This window comes from Rhinoderma darwinii, chromosome 10 (assembly GCF_050947455.1).
Source record: "Rhinoderma darwinii isolate aRhiDar2 chromosome 10, aRhiDar2.hap1, whole genome shotgun sequence".
In the NCBI taxonomy this organism is placed as follows: Eukaryota; Metazoa; Chordata; class Amphibia; order Anura; family Rhinodermatidae; genus Rhinoderma; species Rhinoderma darwinii.
Genome location: NC_134696.1, coordinates 61,658,052 through 61,677,407, shown reverse-complemented (window position 1 = coordinate 61,677,407; position 19,356 = coordinate 61,658,052). Strand labels below are relative to the sequence as shown.

The 19,356-nt window shown below is 46.5% G+C and overlaps 1 protein-coding gene across 3 annotated transcripts in view; it reads left to right on the top strand.

The window, feature by feature from the left end:
* The window catches only part of SULT2B1 (sulfotransferase family 2B member 1), a 117,902-nt gene that overhangs the window by 8,234 nt on the left and 90,312 nt on the right, over positions 1-19,356 (top strand). The window contains exons 2-3 of one of the 3 annotated variants that reach the window (XM_075839981.1): positions 2,653-2,850; positions 3,457-3,636. The exons of 1 other annotated variant lie outside the window; for it this stretch is intronic. The gene's annotated coding sequence lies outside the window, so the exon portion shown is untranslated. The remainder of the gene's footprint in view (positions 1-2,652; positions 2,851-3,456; positions 3,637-19,356) is intronic. One more of the 3 variants, XM_075839979.1, reaches the window with a different exon arrangement.

The following is a 19,356-nucleotide window of genomic DNA, read 5'->3' as shown; positions in this document are numbered from 1 at the left end:
GCACACCTGGCAAATAATTATCACAGGTGTCTGAGATTGATTACAATGATCCAAAGAGCCCTAAGACACAATACCATCCATGAGTGTAATTGAAAAACTAATAATTAAATGTTTATGACACTTAAATCCAATGTGCATATTAATTTGGAACACGGTGTAGTTAAAAAGGTTTCTACACCAACATAGAAGGGGATTCTTTACTGTAAGAGCAGTGAGACTATGGAACTCTCTGGCAGAGGAAGTTTTCATAGCGTTATATGCATTAGCTAAATAGAGATCATTTGTCAAGGATTTATTTAAATTATTTCCCTAAGATGATGAAAGTTGCCTTCTGCCTCATCGGTTCTTTTCCTTCCTCTGGATCAACATTGCAGGATAATAATCTGAACTGGATGAGCGTATGTCATTTTAACCCAAGAGTTTTAACCCAAATTAAGGAGTGCACCATCTAGATAAAAATAGGGATCAATGAAAATGAAAGTGTATTTCAAAATTGATTTACTAGAAAGGACGGATCAGCACAGACCATGACTGGGAAGGGCTATTATTTGTATATGATGAACATTGCCAAAAACATGGACTTTACTCATTCCTCCTATCACTAAGTAAATGCTGTGACCTGAAACCTTGTCAAAGCCATATTAACCCCTTCCCAACATTTGACGTATCCATATGCCAAAGTCGGGTAGGAGAAGTATTGAGCGGGCTCACGCAGTGAACCGGCTCCATATGATGCCGGTGTCGGCTGTTTGTTACAGCCGAAACTTCAGAGTAACGAGGGGCATCGCGCTCGAGTGCGATCCCGCTCGAGCGCGATCCCGCTAGTTTAACTCGTTAAATGCTGCGGTCAATAGCGACCGCAGCATTTAAATCGTAAGAAAGAGGGGGCAACCACCTCTAACAACTCACCGCGCCCCCCGCAATGCAATTGCGGGGGGCGATGGTTGCTATGGCTGCCTGGGGGCCTAATGCAGGCCCCCAGATCCGCCATCTTTGTGCACCTATTAAGCCCTGCCTCTGGCTTAATAGATGCCTGTCAGAATCACGATATACTGCAATACTTTAGTATTGCAGTATATCGTGCAAGTGATTTAATGATCGCTGGTTGAAATCCCCTAGGGGGACTAATAAAAAAAAGTAAAAATGAGTAAAATAAAGTTTTTTTATTTTTATGTAAAAAAAAAAATAATAATTAAATGTTCAAAAAAAAACCTCTTTTCCCATTTTTCCCCTGGAGCATAGTAAAAAATAAATAAATAAATAAATATAATTGGTATCGCCGCTTCCGTAAAAATCTGAACTACTACAATATATAATTATTTAACTCGCACTGTAAACGCCGTCAAAAATTTTTTTTTAAATGCTTTGGTCACCTAATCTCCCACAAAAAATTAAATAAAAAGTGATCAAACCATCTCATGTACACCAAAATGATATTATTAAAAACTACAGCTTATACCGCAAAAAATAAGCCCTCATACCACTTAATCGACAGAAAAATAAAAAAGTTATGGCTCTCGGAATTTGGCGACACAAAATAAATTTTCTTTTTTACACTTAGATTTTTACTTGTAAAAGTAGTAAAATATAGAAAAAACTATATATATTTGGTATCGCCGTACTTGTATTGACCCACAGAATAAAATTAACATGTTGTTTTACTTGCACAGTGAATTCCGGAAAAACGTCGCGCAAAAAAACATGGAGGAATCGCTGTTTTTTTCATGTTCTACCCCACAAATAATATTTCCCGTTTCCTAGTACATTATATGGAAAAATAAATGGTACTACGAAAAACTACAACTCGTCCCGCAAAAATCAAGCCCTAATAGGACTATATAGACAGAAAAATAAAGACGTTATGGCTTTTGGAAGGTGGGGAGGGAAAAGCGAAAATGAGAATCTGAAAAAGGGCTGCGGCGGGAAGGGGTTAAGACCACCATACAATATACACCGCGTTCCAAATTATTATGCAAATGTTATTTTTCGCTGATTTTCCTAAATAGTCGATGCAAATGACAGTCAGTATAATCTTCAAGCCATCAACCGTTGGAGTATAATGCAAATTTTATTGAACAAATCTCCTAATGATAACAGATTTTTTTTTAGAAGTAAAAAACTCAAAATGCACTGTTTCACATTATTATGCACAACAGAGATCAAAACATTTTAAAGGTTGTAAAGAGAACTAAAATGGTAATTTGTTGAATTTGCAGCATCAGGAGGTGATATTTACAGAAATCAAAAGCTCTTTCAATAAAAAAAAACTTAACAGGCCAAGTTACATGTTAACATAGGACCCCTTCTTTGATATCACCTTCACAATGCTTGCATCCATTGAATTTGTGAGTATTTGGACAGTTTCTGTTTCCCAGAGCTTCTGTTTTGATGTGAACTGCCTCCCACTCTCATAGATATTTTGCTTGAGGATGCTCCAAAGGTTCTCAATAGGGTTGTGGTCAGGGGAATATGGGGCCACACCATGAGTTTCTCTCCTTTTATGCCCATAGCAGCCAATAACACAGAAGTATTCTTTGCACCATGAGATGGTATATTGTCATGCATGAAGATAATTTTGCAACGGAAGGCATGGTTCTTCTTTTTGTACCACGGGAAGAAAGTGGTCAGCCATAAACTCTACGTACTTTGCAGAGGTCATTTTCACACCGTCAGGGACCCTAAAGGGGCCTACCAGCTCTCTACCCATGATTCCAGCCCAAAACATCACTCCGCCACCTCCTTGCTGACGTCGCAGCCTTGTTGGGACATGGTGACAATTCACCGAACAATCCACTACTCCATCCATCTGGACCATCCAGGGTTGCACGGCACTCATCAGTAAACAACACGGTTTGAAAATTAGTCTTCATGTATTTCTGTGCCCACTGCAACCATTTCTTCTTGTGAGCATTGTTTAGGGGTGGCCGAATAATAGCTTTATGCACACTTGGAAAGGTTTGCGGGACACCAGCGGCTTCAAATACCTGTTTGCTGCTTTGCAATGGCATTTTAGCAGCTGCTCTCCTAATCCTATTAATTTTTCTGGCAAAAACCTTTCTCATTATGCCTTTATCTGAACTAACCCGTCTGTGTTCTGAATCAGCCACAAATCTTTTCACAGTACGATGATCACGCTTAAGTTTTCTTGAAATATCCAATGTTTTCATACCTTGTCCAAGGTATTGCACTATTTCACGCTTTTCGGCAGCAGAGTGATCCTATTTCTTTCCCATATTGCTTGAAACCTGTGGCCTGCTTAATAATGTGGAACGTCCTTCTTAAAGGGATCCTGTCATCAACATCTTACCTGTTAAACTCGCCTGACCCCTCAATGGCCGCAGCTGTCCAGAGTACGTTCCTGTTCTCTTCTTTCCTGAAGTCCTCCTCTGTCTGTAAATGTCGTCGTTTAAACTCTTCCCGCCTTTTATGGTAATTATTTTTCCCTCTGGGACGCAGCTTCTTAACCCCGCCCACCGCCGCCACCTGTCCGGCCCTGATTGGCTAAGGAGCTGTCAATCAAAAAGAAGGAGGTGGAGTCCACTCTGAGACGCTGGAGGAATGAAAATCTGACTCTTTTCAGATGAAGATTTGACTCTTTTCTGCTCATTTGGACCACTGAAAAACGGAATACTAAAGGTACAGAGCTTACTTAGAACATATTTATAGCTTAGATGACAATGATTTTTCACCCACTTTCACCAGGTATTGCTGGCTTTATAGCTAAAATGCTGGTGACAGGTTCCCTTTAAGTAGTTTTCCTTTGATTGGGCACACCTGGCAAACTAATTATCACAGGTGTCTGAGATTGATTACAATGATCCAAAGAGCCCTAAGACACAATACCATCCATGAGTTTAATTGAAAAACTAATAATTAAATGTTTATGACACTTTAATCCAATGTGCATAATATTACACAGTATGTGTAAGGGCACGGACAGAAGTGGCGGAATTGCTGTGGAATTCCGCTGCGGACAGTCCGCAGTGGAGTTCTCCAGCGGACGTTTTTTACATTTGTTTCAATACATTTTTAGGCAAGTTAGTTCAGACATTGCGGAAAACTCAGCTGCAGACCATAGGCTGCAGTGCGGAATTTTCCCTCCGCAGCATGCACTCACTGTCTGTTGCAGAGAAGAAGGGGAATTTCACTGCAGATTTCAGCCTTTGCAATGCTAAAACTGAAATCTATGGCAAGTCCGCTGTCTTTTCTGCAACGTCTGAATTACCTGTCAAATATGCAAATGTTGGTGCAGATTCGTTGCGTAAGTGCCCCAAATCTGCACCAATATTTGCAGCGGAAAAACTCTGCCACATCTGGCCGTGCCCTTAATGTTACGACATGAAGCAATTGGAAATGCGACAAATTTTAGTTGTCTTATAAGTTTCATGCAACATACCCTGGTAAAGAGTTACATTATATAATATTACCCCTTTGATACAGCTGACATAACGAAAAGTTAAGCAACATAAGATCTAATTTTTATACTGAAATGCCCAAGTCAGTGGCAGACATAGAAGAAAAGGTGGCCTCCAAATAAAAAAAATTAGCCCGTCAGGCGTACAGAAGGGCCTAGTGTTTGTTATCCCCTCCACTGCATTTCAATGACCCTTAGGCTATTTCCTAACTCCCTTGGATGCTAAATATACAGTTTCTCTGGAGAGAAGAGTCCCACACTGTAACAATGGTGATGAGACCAACCCGGGCTGAGTCCCCTCCTCCTAGGGTCCCTTAGCAGCCACATCATCTACCTCAACGGTATGTATGCTGTTGGTCCAAATTACAAGTTCTCCATAGGGAGAATGTACACGTTGTACACATTCCGCAACAAAAATCTGCAGCAATTTACCGTGCATGTGGATAAGGTATTCAAAAACCCCATTCAAATGTAGTGAAAAAAACCTTTCAAATCTATAGCATGATAATTCTGCTTTGGATCTGTCACAGATTTTATCAGCTGATTTGACCCATGTAACTCATGCCGATTTTGCCGCGGATTCGCAGGGGATTCATTGCTAAATAAGCATCAGATTGTTTTAGATTTGGTTGCTTTTGAGAAATTCTCTACTTATTTGATTGTTTAGATATTATCAGCCAGTATGTTCTGATTATTCCATTGTTACATTTTAATATAATTTTTTTTGTTTTAGACATTCTCCTTTTTTTCCATAACAGAGAAAAAAATGTAAGGGCTTGTCCACACACAACGGAATTGTTGCAGAAAATTTCTGAAGCAATTCCGTTGAAAGTCAAAGGCTTTTTGCTGTGGCACAAACGCACCATTTCCTGCGGTTTCTAGGGCAGAAAATGGTGGGTAAATTGCTGCGTTTTTCCCAATGTTAGGAGAAGGAGACATCTGCTCTGAAAAACGCAGAAATTCTGGACACTTTCCGCAGCAGGAATTGACATGCTGTAGTCCAAAGATATGCACCGCAGGTCAATTTCAATTCGGAAAATTTACGCAGCATCTGGATGAGATTTGTTAAATCTCATCCACTATGCTGCCACTGGATTCTGCTGCGTTTTTTACGTCAGAAATTTCGGAGGGAAAAAACACGACAATTCCGCAGCTTGTGGACGAGCCCTAAAACTTTCAAAAGGAAACACGATGCATATACATTGAGTAATGCAGTGCCCAATAACTGTCATGACTAGTAATGAGCGAAATTTTCAAGTTCAGTTTCGGATTCAGCCGATTCGGGCCTGAGTTTCGAATAAATTTGGACCGAATCAACAGTATGAGGACTCCCTAAGGTATCCTAATACTTTTTAATAACATTTAAACATTTATATTTTAATTTTTGTTGGGACAACCGCGAAAATTTGGTCTATGACCGCAAATAACCCCTGAGTGCTGGAACTCCATCATTGCAGAAGGAGCCCTGCACTCTGGCGCAACGGAGCACCCGAGATGCGCCACAATGGAGGTGCATCTTTGGTTCTTCATTTTTTTTTTTTTAATAAATAATTTTAAACAACGACATGGGGTCCCCCCTTTTTCCTAACCAGCCAGATGCAATAAAACAGCAGCAGGCTAGCATTACCAGGATGGGAAGACCCATGTTTTTGGGCATTCCCAGTCTAGAAATACCAGCCTGTGCTGGCCCAGTGCCTGACCATCATTGTATGGTTGGGTACTGGATTGTACCTGGCTTTTCTGGTACCCCTGGTGGCGGTGGGTATCGGGAAAATAAAGGGGGGATATGGTAAGCCTTTTCACTGGCTAACACTAAGCCCTGCCTTGGTAATGGGCGCTGACCGAGAGTTAGATGGCGACCGGCTATTTGCTAGTAAAATTGACGGCCGCCATGTTTAAGCATTCTCTCGAAACAAAAGTTCAGTTTTCGAATAAAAACAAAACTTTTTATAGTTTTGGGTCGAATCCCGGTTTTCTATCGAACTGTTTCTCTCATCTCTAGTCATGACTTATATAAAGGGGGGAGGTTAGGGAAGACAGAAAGCAAAAAGGGGAAAATTTAATTTTCGTTGACTGTGTTGCATTATAAAGGGTACCAAACTAATAGTAAAAACACAAAATCCCCGCTCAAACAGTATTTAGCTACAGTCCCAGTTTTCTTCAGAGGATACCACTTCCCCCAGCAAATAAGTGATAGACAACAAGTCCCAATGCTGCACTTTGTTCACCTGGGCCCCGTAGTTCCACGGTGCATCGATGTCCAGACGCTGGCTCTCAGGTATTTCAGGTATTCGAAACAGATTGCCCTTTAAAACAAGGATGGAAAATAGAGCAACACTGATAATAGGCTCCACATCACACAATTTATTTTATACTTACAAAGTATAAGGCAAATAAAAGCAAATCAACAAGTTAATACAGCAAGCATGGGGCACGCCAAATTCAGAGCCCGACCCAGGGTTTCACCCTTTTGGATTCTTCCGGAAGAATACTTTGTATACTTAGGAAGTATAAATTAAATTGTGTGCTGTGGAGCCTATAGTGTCATACAGCGCATCCCCCCCTTGTATATAGTGCCACACAGCGCTTCCCCCTTGCATATAGTGTCACACAGAGCTTCCCCCCTTGTATATAGTGTCACACAGCGCTTCCCCCCCTAGTATATAGTGTCACACAGCGCTTCCCCCCTTGAATACAGGGTCACACAGCGCTCCCCCCTTGTATATAGTGCCACACAGCGCTTTCCCCCTTGTATATAGTGTCACACAGCGCTCCCCCTTGTATGTAGTGTCACACAGCACTCCCCCTTGTATATAGTGTCACTCAACGCTGCCCCCCCTTGTATATAGTGTCACGCAGTACTAGCCCCCCTTGTATATAGTGTTACAGAGGACTACCTCCCCTTGTATATAGTGTCTTGCAGTGCTCCACCACTTGTATATAGCGTCACACAGCGTTACCCACCTTTTATATAGTGTCACACAGCACTATTCCCCTTGTATATAGTGCCACACAGCGCTTCCCCCTTGCATATAGTGTCACACAGCGCTTCCCCCCTTGTATATAGTGTCACACAGCGCTTCCTCTCTAGTATATAGTGTCACACAGCGCTTCCCCCCTTGAATACAGGGTCACACAGTGCTCCCCCCTTGTATATAGTGCCACACAGTGCTTTCCCCCTTGTATATAGTGTCACACAGCGCTCCCCCTTATATGTAGTGTCACACAGCACTCCCCCTTGTATATAGTCTCACACAATGCTGCCCCCCCCTTGTATATAGTGTCACGCAGTACTAGCCCCCCTTGTAAATAGTGTTACAGAGGACTACCTCCCCTTGTATATAGTGTTTTGCAGTGCTCAACCACTTGTATATAGCGTCACACAGCGTTACCCACTTTTTATATAGTGTCACACAGCACTATCCCCCTTGTATATAGTGACACAGCGCTCCCCCTTGTATACAGAATCACACAGCGCTACCCCCTTGTATATAGTGTCACACAGCACTACCCCCCTTGTATATAGTGTCACTCAGTGCTCCCCCCCCCCAATAAAAACAAATAAAATAAAAAATATTGAGGCCTTGGCTCAGCAAATCCAGGGTCTCTCCCTACAGGTCTAAGCCCTGGATCAAGAGGTGCAACCAGCATGATGCTACCCAGGTAGTGCCCTCCACCTCACCTCTTGAACCCCACCTCAAGTTGCCTGACCGGTTCTCAGGGGACCGGAAGACCTTTTTCTCCTTTCAGGAAAGTTGTAGGCTCTATTTCCGTCTAAGGCCCCACTCCTCAGGTTCTGAGAGCCAGCGAGTGGGTATAATTATGTCCCGGCTCCAGGACGGCCCCCAAGAATGGGCCTTCTCCTTGGCTCCTGACGCCCCTGAACTTTCCTCTGTTGACCTTTTTTTTTCTGCTCTCGGGCTCATCTATAACGAGACTGACAAGACTGCCTTTGCCGAGAGTCAGCTGGTGACCTTACGTCAGGGTAAGAGACTCATTGAGGAGTACTGTTCTGACTTTAGGAAGTGGTGTGTAGCTTCTCGGTGGAATGACCCTGCCTTGAGGTGCCAGTTTAGATTGGGTCTGTCGAACGCCCTGAAAGACCTGTTAGTTAGCTATCCCTCTTCTGACTCTCTAGATCAGGTTATGACTTTAGCGGTACGTCTGGACCGACGTCTCAGGGAACGACGACTTGAACGTTTTTGTGCCTTCTCCTCTGGCTCCCCTATGATGGCTCCCGAGGTTCCGTTGCTTCGTTCTTCCACGAAAAACTCGGATGGACCAATGCAACTCGGGGCCTCCGTATCTCCCCAACAACGTAGAGAGCTCCGCAGGAAGAATGATCTCTGCTTCTACTGTGGGGATGACAAGAATCAAGTGAACGACTGTCCTAGGCGTAAGAATACTCCAGCCGGAAAACTTCCGCGCCTAAGTGACCATTGGGGAGGTCGCTTGGGCGCACACAGGTATTTCCCGTAAATATGAAAGCTAATAAGATCTTGCTTCCCTTTCAGGTCTCTTTTGAGGGTAGGTCTGCCACCGGCAGTGCCTTTGTGGATTCAGGGTCTTCTGCTAATATTATGTCTGTGGAATTTGCTATGTCTCTAGCTATGCCATTGATTGTTTTGCCTAAACCTGTCCCGGTAGTGGGTATCGACTCCACTCCACTTGCTAATGGTTATTTTACACAGCATACCCCTGTTTTTGAACTCATTGTTGGCTCCATTCATTTGGAGCAGTGCTCTTTACTGGTGATGCAGGGATTATCGTCCGACTTGGTTTTAGGCCTACCCTGGTTGCAGATGCATAATCCCACGTTTAACTGGAATACTAGGGATCTTACCAAATGGGGTAATGAATGCATGACGTCCTGTTTTTCTGTTAATTTTATTTCTCTCCCTGAGGAGGTGAACACTCTACCTGAGTTTATTCAGGACTTCGCTGATGTTTTTTCTAAAAAGGCCTCAGAAGTGTTACCTCCTCATAGAGAATACGATTGCGCAATCGATTTGGTACCAGGAGCTAAGCTCCCTAAGGGTAGGATTATTAATCTCTCTTGTCCCGAACGTGAGGCCATGAGAGAATATATCCAGCAAAGACTGGCCAAGGGTTACATTCGCTGGCTTCTTCTTCGCAGGGAAGAAGGATGGTGGTCTTAGGCCGTGCAACGATTACCGAAACTTGAATAAGGTCACTGTAAGGAAATAGTATACCCTTCCTTTGATTCCTGATCTCTTCAATCAGGTTCAGGGGGCCCAATGGTTCTCTAAGTTTTATCTTCGAGGGGCTTATAACCTTATCCGAATCAGAGAAGGGGATGAGTGGAAGACTGCGTTTAACACGCCCGAAGGTCATTTCGAATACCTCGTCATGCCCTTTGGGTTATGTAATGCTCCCGCGGTCTTCCAGAATTTCATAAATGAGATTTTAAGAGACTACCTGGGGGTATTTCTTGTAGTGTACCTTGATGACATACTTGTGTTTTCCAAGGACTGGTCCTCCCACATTGAGCATGTCAGGAAGGTGCTCCAGGCCCTTCGGGAAAACAAACTCTTTGATAAATCTGAAAAATGTGTGTTTGAGGTGCAGGAGATACCATTTTTGGGTCAAATCCTCACTCCTAATGAATTCCGCATGGACCCTGCCAAGGTTCAGGCTGTGACTGAATGGGTCTTACCTGCCTCCCTGAAGGCGTTACAGTGCTTCCTGGGGTTTGCTAATTATTACAGGAGATTTATTGCTAACTTCTCGGTCATCGCTAAGCCTCTTACGGATCTTACTCGCAAAGGTGCTGATCTTCTCCACTGGCCTCCGGAGGCGGTCCAGGCTTTTGAGATCCTTAAGAAGTGCTTTATCTCTGCCCCAGTGCTGATTCAGCCCAACCAAATGGAGCCATTCATCGTGGAGGTTGACGCCTCAGAGGTGGGAGTGGGTGCTGTCTTGTCCCAGGGTACCAGGTCCCTCACCCATCTCCGTCCCTGTGCCTACTTCTCCAGGAAGTTCTCGCCCACTGAGAGTAACTATGACGTGGGCAACCGCAAACTCTTGGCTATCAAATGGGCATTTGAAGAGTGGCACCACTTCTTGGAGGGGGCTAGGCACCAGGTAACTTTCATTACCGACCACAAGAATCTGGTTTTCCTAGAATCTGCCCGGAGGCTAAACCCGAGACAAGCTCGATCGGCGTTGTTTTTTACTAGATTCAACTTTGTGGTCACCTATAGGGCTGGGTCTAAAAATATTAAAGCTGATGCACTGTCGCATAACTTCATGGCCAGCCCTCCTTCTGAGGAAGATCCTGCTTGTGTTTTTCCCCCAGGTATAATCATATCCTCTGTTGATTCTGACTTAGTGTCCGAAATTGCGGCTGATCAAGGTTCAGCTTCCAGGAACCTTCCTGAGGACAAGCTGTTTGTTCCCCTGCAATTCCGGCTAAGGGTACTCAGGGAAAATCATGACTCTGCACTATCTGGCCACCCTGGCATCCTGGGTACCAAGCACCTCATTGCTAGAAACTATTGGTGGCCTGGGTTGCCTAAAGACGTTAATGCCTACATCGCCGCTTGTGAAATTTGTGCTAGGTCCAAGACTCCCAGGTCCCGACCAGCATGCTTACTTTGTTCTTTGCCCATTCCCCAGAGACCTTGGACCCATATCTCCATGGTTGTTATCACCGATCTGCCCCCATCTCAAGGCAAGTCGGTCGTGTGGGTTGTAGTAGACCGCTTCAGTAAGATATAGGGCCATACAAGGTCATTGAGGTCCTTAACCCTGTCTCCTTCCGGCTGGAGTTACCCCCGTCTTTTCAAATAGACGACGTGTTTCATGCCTCCCTCCTGAAATGCTGCTCCCCGTCTTTGGCTACCTCGAGGAAACCTCCGGTCCCTGTTCTCACCCCTGAAGGGGTAGAATTCGAGGTGGCCAAGATTGTGGATAGCAGGATGGTCCAAGGCTCCCTCCAGTACCTGGTCCATTGGAGTGGATACGGGCCTGAGGAGAGGACTTGAGTAGCCGCCCGGGATGTTCACTCTGGGGTATTGCTCAGGAGGTTCCATCTTCGGTTCCCCAATAAGCCAGGTCCACCTAGGTAGAGGCAAGTGGCCCCTCATAAAAGGGGGGTACTGTAAAGGATTTACCAGACACAGCTTCTGTGTCGACGCCCGTGATTAATCAATCTGCATCTGCTCCTAGGTCTGATAGAGTGCGTCGATCTGCTACCACTCAGGCTGGTAGGCTGAGGAGTGGGAGAACCTATCACAGCCTGGCCAGACGGAGCTAGCTCCCGCCCTCGGTCTATTTATACCTCATTTCCTGCTTTTCCTTTGCCTGGGATTCTGTCTGGTTTCCTGGCTCTGCTTTTCCTGCTAGTACTATTGACCTCTGCTTCAATTTGACCCTGGCTTTACTGACTACTCTCCTGCTCTGCGTTTGGTACCTCGTACACTCCTGGTTTGACTCGGCTCGTTCACAACTCTTGTTGCTCACGGTGTTGCCGTGGGCAACTGCCCCATTTCCCTTAGCTTCTGTGTAGCCTCATCTGTTTGTCTGTCGTGCACTTATTGAGCGTAGGGACCATCGCCCAGTTGTACGCCCTCGCCTAGGACGGGCCGTGCAAGTAGGCAGGGACTGAGTGGCGGGTAGATTAGGGCTCACCTGTCTGTCTCTCTATCCCGACATTACACTTACCTTGCCTCGTTCCCGCAACGGAAGGAACGCTACACATCCTCCGGGCGGGAAGAATGCACAGATCAGCATGATGCAGTGACGTCATCATGCCGACCTGCTAAGGGAGTCTTACCAGTGCCTTATATCCTGCAGGCCTAACATAGCCTGCAACCTATAATATTCATTTGTATTTGCATCCTGAGGACGCAAATACAAGTGAATGTGCCTGTCGCTAGCACCGGGGTCCCGGGCGGCCACCTGAACCGCCCTAATGATGATCCGCCACTGCATCTTACTAAATACTGACTTGAAATGGTGATCCAAGATTTTGGCTTCCACTGTGTCAAAGGTATTGCATGAAATAATCGGACCCAAGCAAATGGGATTTGTGCCTGGCAGGGAGGGAACATATAACACTGCCAGACTTATCAACGCTGTAACTTACGCAAACAAACATAAAATACCACTAGTCCTTTTAGGTACAGATGCCAAAAAGGCGTTTTATCGTGTAAGTTGGGAGTGCTTCCCAGCCAGTTACATTACGGCAGTATTCTCCCTGTATTCAACACCTACTGCACAGATTAGGGTTAATAGTACTTTTTCTGATCGATTTAGCATTAAAAATGGCACTGGTTCTCCTCTGAGTGCCCTTCTTGGAATTTAAACCATCCAAACATTGTTTAGTTACATGGCTGATACAAGGGGCAAAATTACTTATCCCCTTCTATTGGAGGGACACAGATCCCCCCTCAATACAACACTGGAGAGAAAAAGTCCACCAGCTATACCGCTTTGAGGAGCTTCTGGGGTGGGAGCTAGGTAATAGGCAGAGATTTCTAAATACTTGGGACAACTGGATCACGCATAAAAATGGACAGGCTAGAACTCTTCAAACAACTAGACCTGCTGATTAGAAAGCCAGGTTCATCTTCAAGACACTTGCATACTAATCAATTTCCTGGTGCACTGTCAGGCCCACTCACGTTTTTAATTAATATCTTTCAATTAATGTCTTTCAGTTTCTCCTTAACCGCTACGCATACACATTGTACTTGGAATTCTGATTTTTTTTTATATTGAAACCCTACATTACCAATCTCTGATACTACTTGCATCTATGCTAGTTTTTCAACAATTTAGTCTTGACTCCTATTTGTTATATGTGTTTTGTTTGTCTAAACAAACTTGTATGTGTTATGACGGCAGTCGCGGTCCGCTGACGCTCACCTTTGGCGAACGGCAGCTACCGTAACTTCCTGCCCATTTGCCAGCGTCTCCCTCCCCAGCTTGTGCGGCCTTCCTTGAACTATAAAAGGGCTCCACCCTTCCACTCCTTGCCTGAGCGTTGTTGTAGTGTTCCCACGTTCGTATTGCAAATGGTCCCTTAATATTATCTTGCTCCCAGTGTTCCCGTGCCCTGCTACCTGTATCCTGTATCCCGTGCTTTGTTTTGTTCCTGAGCCTGTTTAGTATTGGAGTCGTATTGTGCTGCCTGCGGTTATACGTCACGTCTGGTGTCATCTGCCACTCTCTATACCATCTGCCATGTCTGGCGCGACCTGCCACATCTAGCAGCCCCATCCGTGCCAGATCCCCTGCCACCGTTTGGACTATCTCAGGTGCCCTTGTGCTACGAACTTGTATAGACTTTACATAGACTGTGTGTAAAGGATCTGCCAGGCACAGCTTCGGGGTTAACGCCCATAGATAATCAGTCTGCACCTGCTTCTATGTCTGTGAGACTGACTCCATCTTCCACGACTCAGGGTGGCAGGCTTAGGAGTGGGAGAACCTATCACAGCCTGGCCAGACAGAGCTAGCTCCCGCCCTCTGTCTATTTATACCTGCCTTTCCTGTTCCTCCTTTGCTTGTGATTCTTATCGTTTGGTTTCCTGGCCCTGCTGCAGCTTCTTGTACTATTGTCCTTGCTTCATATTGACCCATGCTTGCTGACTACTCTCCTGCTCTGCGTTTGGCACCTCGTACTCTCCTGGTTTGACTCGGCTTGTTCACTTCTCTTGTTGCTCACGGTGTTGCCATGGGCAACTGCCCCTTTCTTCCCCTGGCTCTGTGTACCCTTGTCTGTTTGTCTGTCATGCACTTATTGAGCGTAGGGACCGTCGCCCAGTTGTACCCCGTCGCCTAGGGCGGGTCGTTGTAAGTAGGCAGGGACTGAGTGGCGGGTAGATTAGGGCTCACTTGTCTGTCTCCCCACCCCTATCATTACATAATCACAAGCCCTGGCTCAACAAATACAGGGTCTCTCCCTACAGGTCCAAGCCCTGGCTCAGAGGGTCAACCAGTCTGATGCTACCATGGTAGTCCCCCTCACCTCACCTCTTGAACCCCACCTCAAGTTGCCCGACCGGTTCTCAGGGGACCGGAAGACTTTTCTCTCCTTTCGGGAGAGTTGTAGGCTCTACTTTAGTTTAAAGCCCCACTACTCAGGATCTGAGAGCCAGCGGGTGGGTATAATTATGTCCCGGCTCCAGGAAGGGCCCCAAGAATGGCCCTTCTCCTTGGCTCATGACGCCCCCGAACTTTCCTCGGTTGATATTTTCTGCTCTCGGACTCATCTATGACGAGCCTGACAAGACTGCTTTTGCCGAGAGTCAGCTGGTGACCTTACGTCAGGGTAAGAGACCTGTTGAGGAGTATTGCTCTGACTTTAGGAAGTGGTGCGTAGCTTCTCGGTGGAATGACCCTGCCTTAAGGTGCCAGTTTAGGTTGGGTCTGTCGAACGCCCTGAAAGATCTGCTAGTTAGTTATCCCTCTTCTGACTCCCTAGACCAGGTTATGGCTTTAGCGGTACGACTTGACCGACGTCTCAGGGAACGACGACTTGAACGTCTTGATGTTTTCTCCTCCGACTCCCCCATGATGCCTCCCGAAGTTCCGTTGCTTCGTTCCTCCCAGAAAGACTCAGAGATACCTATGCAACTCGGGGCCTCCGTGTCCCCCCAACAACGTAGAGAATTCCGCAGGAAGAATGGTCTCTGCTTCTACTGTGGGGATGACAAGCATCAAGTAAACAACTGTCCTAAGCGTAAGAATGCAGCCGGACAACTTCCGTGCCTAAGTGATCATCGGAGAGGTTACTTGGGCGCACAGGTATTTCCCGTAAATATGAAACGTAATAAAATCTTGCTTCCCTTTCAGGTCTCTTTTGGTGGTAGGTCTGCTACCGGCAGTGCCTTCGTGGATTCAGGGTCTTCTGCTAATATCATGTCTGTGGAATTTGCTATGTCTCTAGCTATGTCTTTGATTGATTTGCCTAAACCTGTCCCGGCAGTGGGTATCGACTCCACTCCTCTTGCTAATGGTTATTTTACACAGCATACCCCTGTTTTTGAACTCCTTGTTGGCTCCATGCATTTGGAGCAGTGCTCTGTACTGTTAATGCAGGGATTATCGTCCGATTTGGTTTTAGGTCTTCCCTGGTTGCAGTTGCATAATCCCACGTTTGACTGGAATTCTGGGGACCTTACCAACTGGGGTAATGAATGCTTGACGTCATGTTTTTCTGTTAATTCTATTTCTCCCCCTGAGGAGGTGAACACGCTACCTGAGTTTGTTCAGGACTTCGCTGATGTTTTCTTTAAGGAGGCCTCCGAAGTGTTACCTCCTCATAGAGAATACGATTGCGCTATCGATTAGGGAACCAGGAGCTAAGCTCCCTAAGGGTAGGATATTTAATCTCTCTTGTCCCGAACGTGAAGCCATGAGAGAGTATATCCAGGAATGCCTGGCCAAGGGTTACATTCGCCCCTCTACTTCTCCGGTAGGTGCTGGCTTCTTCTTCGTAGGGAAGAAGGATGGTGGTCTTAGGCCATGCATTGACTACCGAAGCTTGAATAAGGTCACTGTAAGGAACCAGTATCCCCTTCCTCTGATTCCTGATCTCTTTAATCAGGTTCAGGGGGCCCAATGGTTCTCTAAGTTTGATCTACGGGGGGCGTATAACCTTATCCGCATCAAAGAAGGGGATGAGTGGAAGACTGCGTTTAACACGCCCGAAGGTCATTTCGAATACCTCGTCATGCCCTTTGGGTTGTGTAATGCTCCCGCGGTCTTCCAGAATTTCATAAATGAGATTTTAAGAGACTATCTGGGGGTATTTCTTGTAGTGTACTTTGATGACATACTTGTGTTTTCCAAAGACTGGTCCTCCCACATTGAGCATGTCAGGAAGGTGCTCCAGGTCCTTCGAGAAAACAAACTGTTTGCGTAGACCGAAAAATGTGTGTTTGGGGTGCAGGAGATACAATTTTTGGTCCAAATCCTCACTCCTCATGAATTCCGCATGGTCCCTGCCAAGGTCCAGGCTGTGGCGGAATGGGTCCAACCTGCCTCCCTGAAGGCGTTACAGTGCTTCCTGGGGTTCGCTAATTATTACAGGAGGTTTATTGCTAACTTCTCGGTCATCGCTAAGCCTCTTACGGATCTCACTCGCAAAGGTGCTGATCTCCTCCACTGGCCTCCTGAGGCTGTCCGGGCTTTTGAGGTCCTTAAGAAGTGCTTTATCTCGGCCCCGGTGCTGGTTCAGCCCAACCAAATGGAGCCATTTATCGTGGAGTTTGACGCGTCCGAGGTGGGAGTGGGGGCTGTCTTGTCCCAGGGTACCAGGTCCCTCACCCATCTCCGTCCCTGTGCCTACTTCTCCAGGAAGTTTTCACCCACTGAGAGTAACTATGATATTGGCAACCGCGAACTCTTAGCCATTAAATGGGAATTTGAAGAGTGGCGCCACTTCCTGGAGGGGGCTAGGCACCAGGTAACGGTCCTTACCGACCACAAGAATCTGGTTTTCCTAGAATCTGCCCGGAGGCTAAACCCGAGACAAGCTCGTTGGGCGTTATTTTTTTTACCAGATTCAACTTTGTGGTTACCTATAGGGCTGGGTCTAAAAATGTTAAGGCTGATGCACTGTCACGTAGCTTCATGGCCAGCCCTCCTTCGGAGGAAGATCCTGCTTGTATTTTGCCTCCATGTATAATCATTTCCGCTATTGATTCTGATTTAGTCTCTGAAATTGCTGCTGATCAAGGTTCAGCTCCCGGGAGCCTTCCTGAGAACAAGCTGTTTGTTCCCCTGCAATTCCGGCTAAGGGTACTTAGGGAAAATCATGACTCTGCGCTATCTGGACATCCAGGCATCCTGGGTACCAAGCACCTCATTGCCAGAAACTATTGGTGGCCTGGGTTGCCTAAAGAAGTTAAGGCCTACGTCGCCGCTTGTGAAGTTTGTGCTAGGTCTAAGACTCCCAGGTCCCGACCAGCGGGCTTACTATGTTCTTTGCCCATTCCCCAGAGACCTTGGACCCATATCTCCATGGATTTTATCACCGATTTGCCTCCATCTCAAGGCAAGTCGGTGGTGTGGGTTGTAGTAGACCGCTTCAGTAAGATGTGCCATTTTGTGCCCCTCAAGAAACTACCCAATGCTAAGACGTTAGCTACCTTGTTTGTCAAACACATCCTGCGTCTCCATGGGGTCCCTGTCAATATTGTTTCTGATAGAGGGGTACAATTTGTTTCATTGTTTTGGAGAGCCTTCTGTAAAAAGTTGGAGATTGATCTGTCCTTCTCCTCTGCCTTCCATCCTGAAACTAATGGCCAAATGGAGAGGACTAATCAGTCTCTAGAACAATATTTAAGGTGTTTTATCTCTCACTGTCAATATGATTGGGTCTCATTCATTCCCCTCGCCGAATTTTCCCTTAATAACCGGGTCAGTAACTCGTCAGGGGTCTCCCCCTTTATCTGTAATTTTGGGTTTAATTCACGGTTCTCTTCCGTTTCACCTGGTAGTTCCAACTGTGCACAGTCTGGGCCCAGGTTTAGAAGAACCTAGAGGCGTCCCAGAGCATACAAAAAACTCAGGCAGATAGAAAACGTTCTGCTAACCCCTTGTTTATGGTCGGGGATCTGGTGTGGCTATCGTCTAAAAATTTGCGCCTTAAGGTCCCGTCCAAGAAGTTTGCTCCCTGGTTTATAGGGCCGTACAAGGTCATTGAAGTCCTCAATCCTGTGTCCTTCCGACTGGAGTTGCCCCCATCTTTTCGAGTACACGACGTGTTCCATGCCTCCCTCCTTAAACGCTGCTCCCCGTCCTTGGCTCCCTTGAGGAAACCTCCGGTCCCTGTTCTCACCCCCGAGGGGGCAGAATTCGAGGTGGCCAAGATTGTGGACAGCAGGATGGTCCAAGGCTCCCTCCAGTACCTGGCCCATTGGAGAGGATACGGGCCTGAGGAGAGGACTTGGGTACCCGCTCGGGATGTTCACGCTGGGGTATTGGTCAGGAGGTTTCACCTTTATTTCCCCAGTAAACCAGGTCCGCTTAGAAAGGGTCCGGTGGCCCCTCATAAAAGGGGGGGTACTGTAAAGGATCTGCCAGGCACAGCTTCGGGGTTAACGCCCATAGATAATCAGTCTGCACCTGCTTCTATGTCTGTGAGACTGACTCTATCTTCCACCACTCAGGGTGGCAGGCTTAGGAGTGGGAGAACCTATCACAGCCTGGCCAGACGGAGCTAGCTCCCTCCCTCTGTCTATTTATACCTGCCTTTCCTGTTCCTCCTTTGCTTGTGATTCTTATCATTTGGTTTCCTGGCCCTGCTCCAGCTTCTTGTACTATTGTCCTTGCTTCATATTGACCCCGGCTTGCTGACTACTCTCCTGCTCTGCATTTGGCACCTCGTACTCTCCTGGTTTGACTCGGCTTGTTCACTTCTCTTGTTGCTCACGGTGTTGCCGTGGGCAACTGCCCCTTTCTTCCCCTGGCTCTGTGTACCCTTGTCTGTTTGTCTGTCGTGCACTTATTGAGCGTAGGGACCGTCGCCCAGTTGTAACCCGTCCCCTAGGGCGGGTCGTTGCAAGTAGGCAAGGACTGAGTGGCAGGTAGATTAGGGCTCACTTGTCTGTCTCTCCACCCCCGTCATTACACTGTGACTTGGCCAGCTACCTCTATGCTACGGCGGAGCGGCCTAGTGGGACCACATACCCTCAGATTGTGACAGTACGCTCAGACCATGGAACCCACTGGCCAACCTAAGACCACGGTTCAGGTAATGCAATCTGATATGCGTGACCTGCATACATGCTAGGATCAACTCCTCGTGGCAGTAAACTCCATCATCGCCTGACTGGATTAGCCCCCTGCTCTGCTTCAGGTTGCTGCTGCCACTCCACTGCCTGTTACTCCTCCTGTCTGTTCTGGATCCACAGTTTCGCTGCCTCTACCACCTCACTATGACAGTGATCCTAGAGCCCATAGTG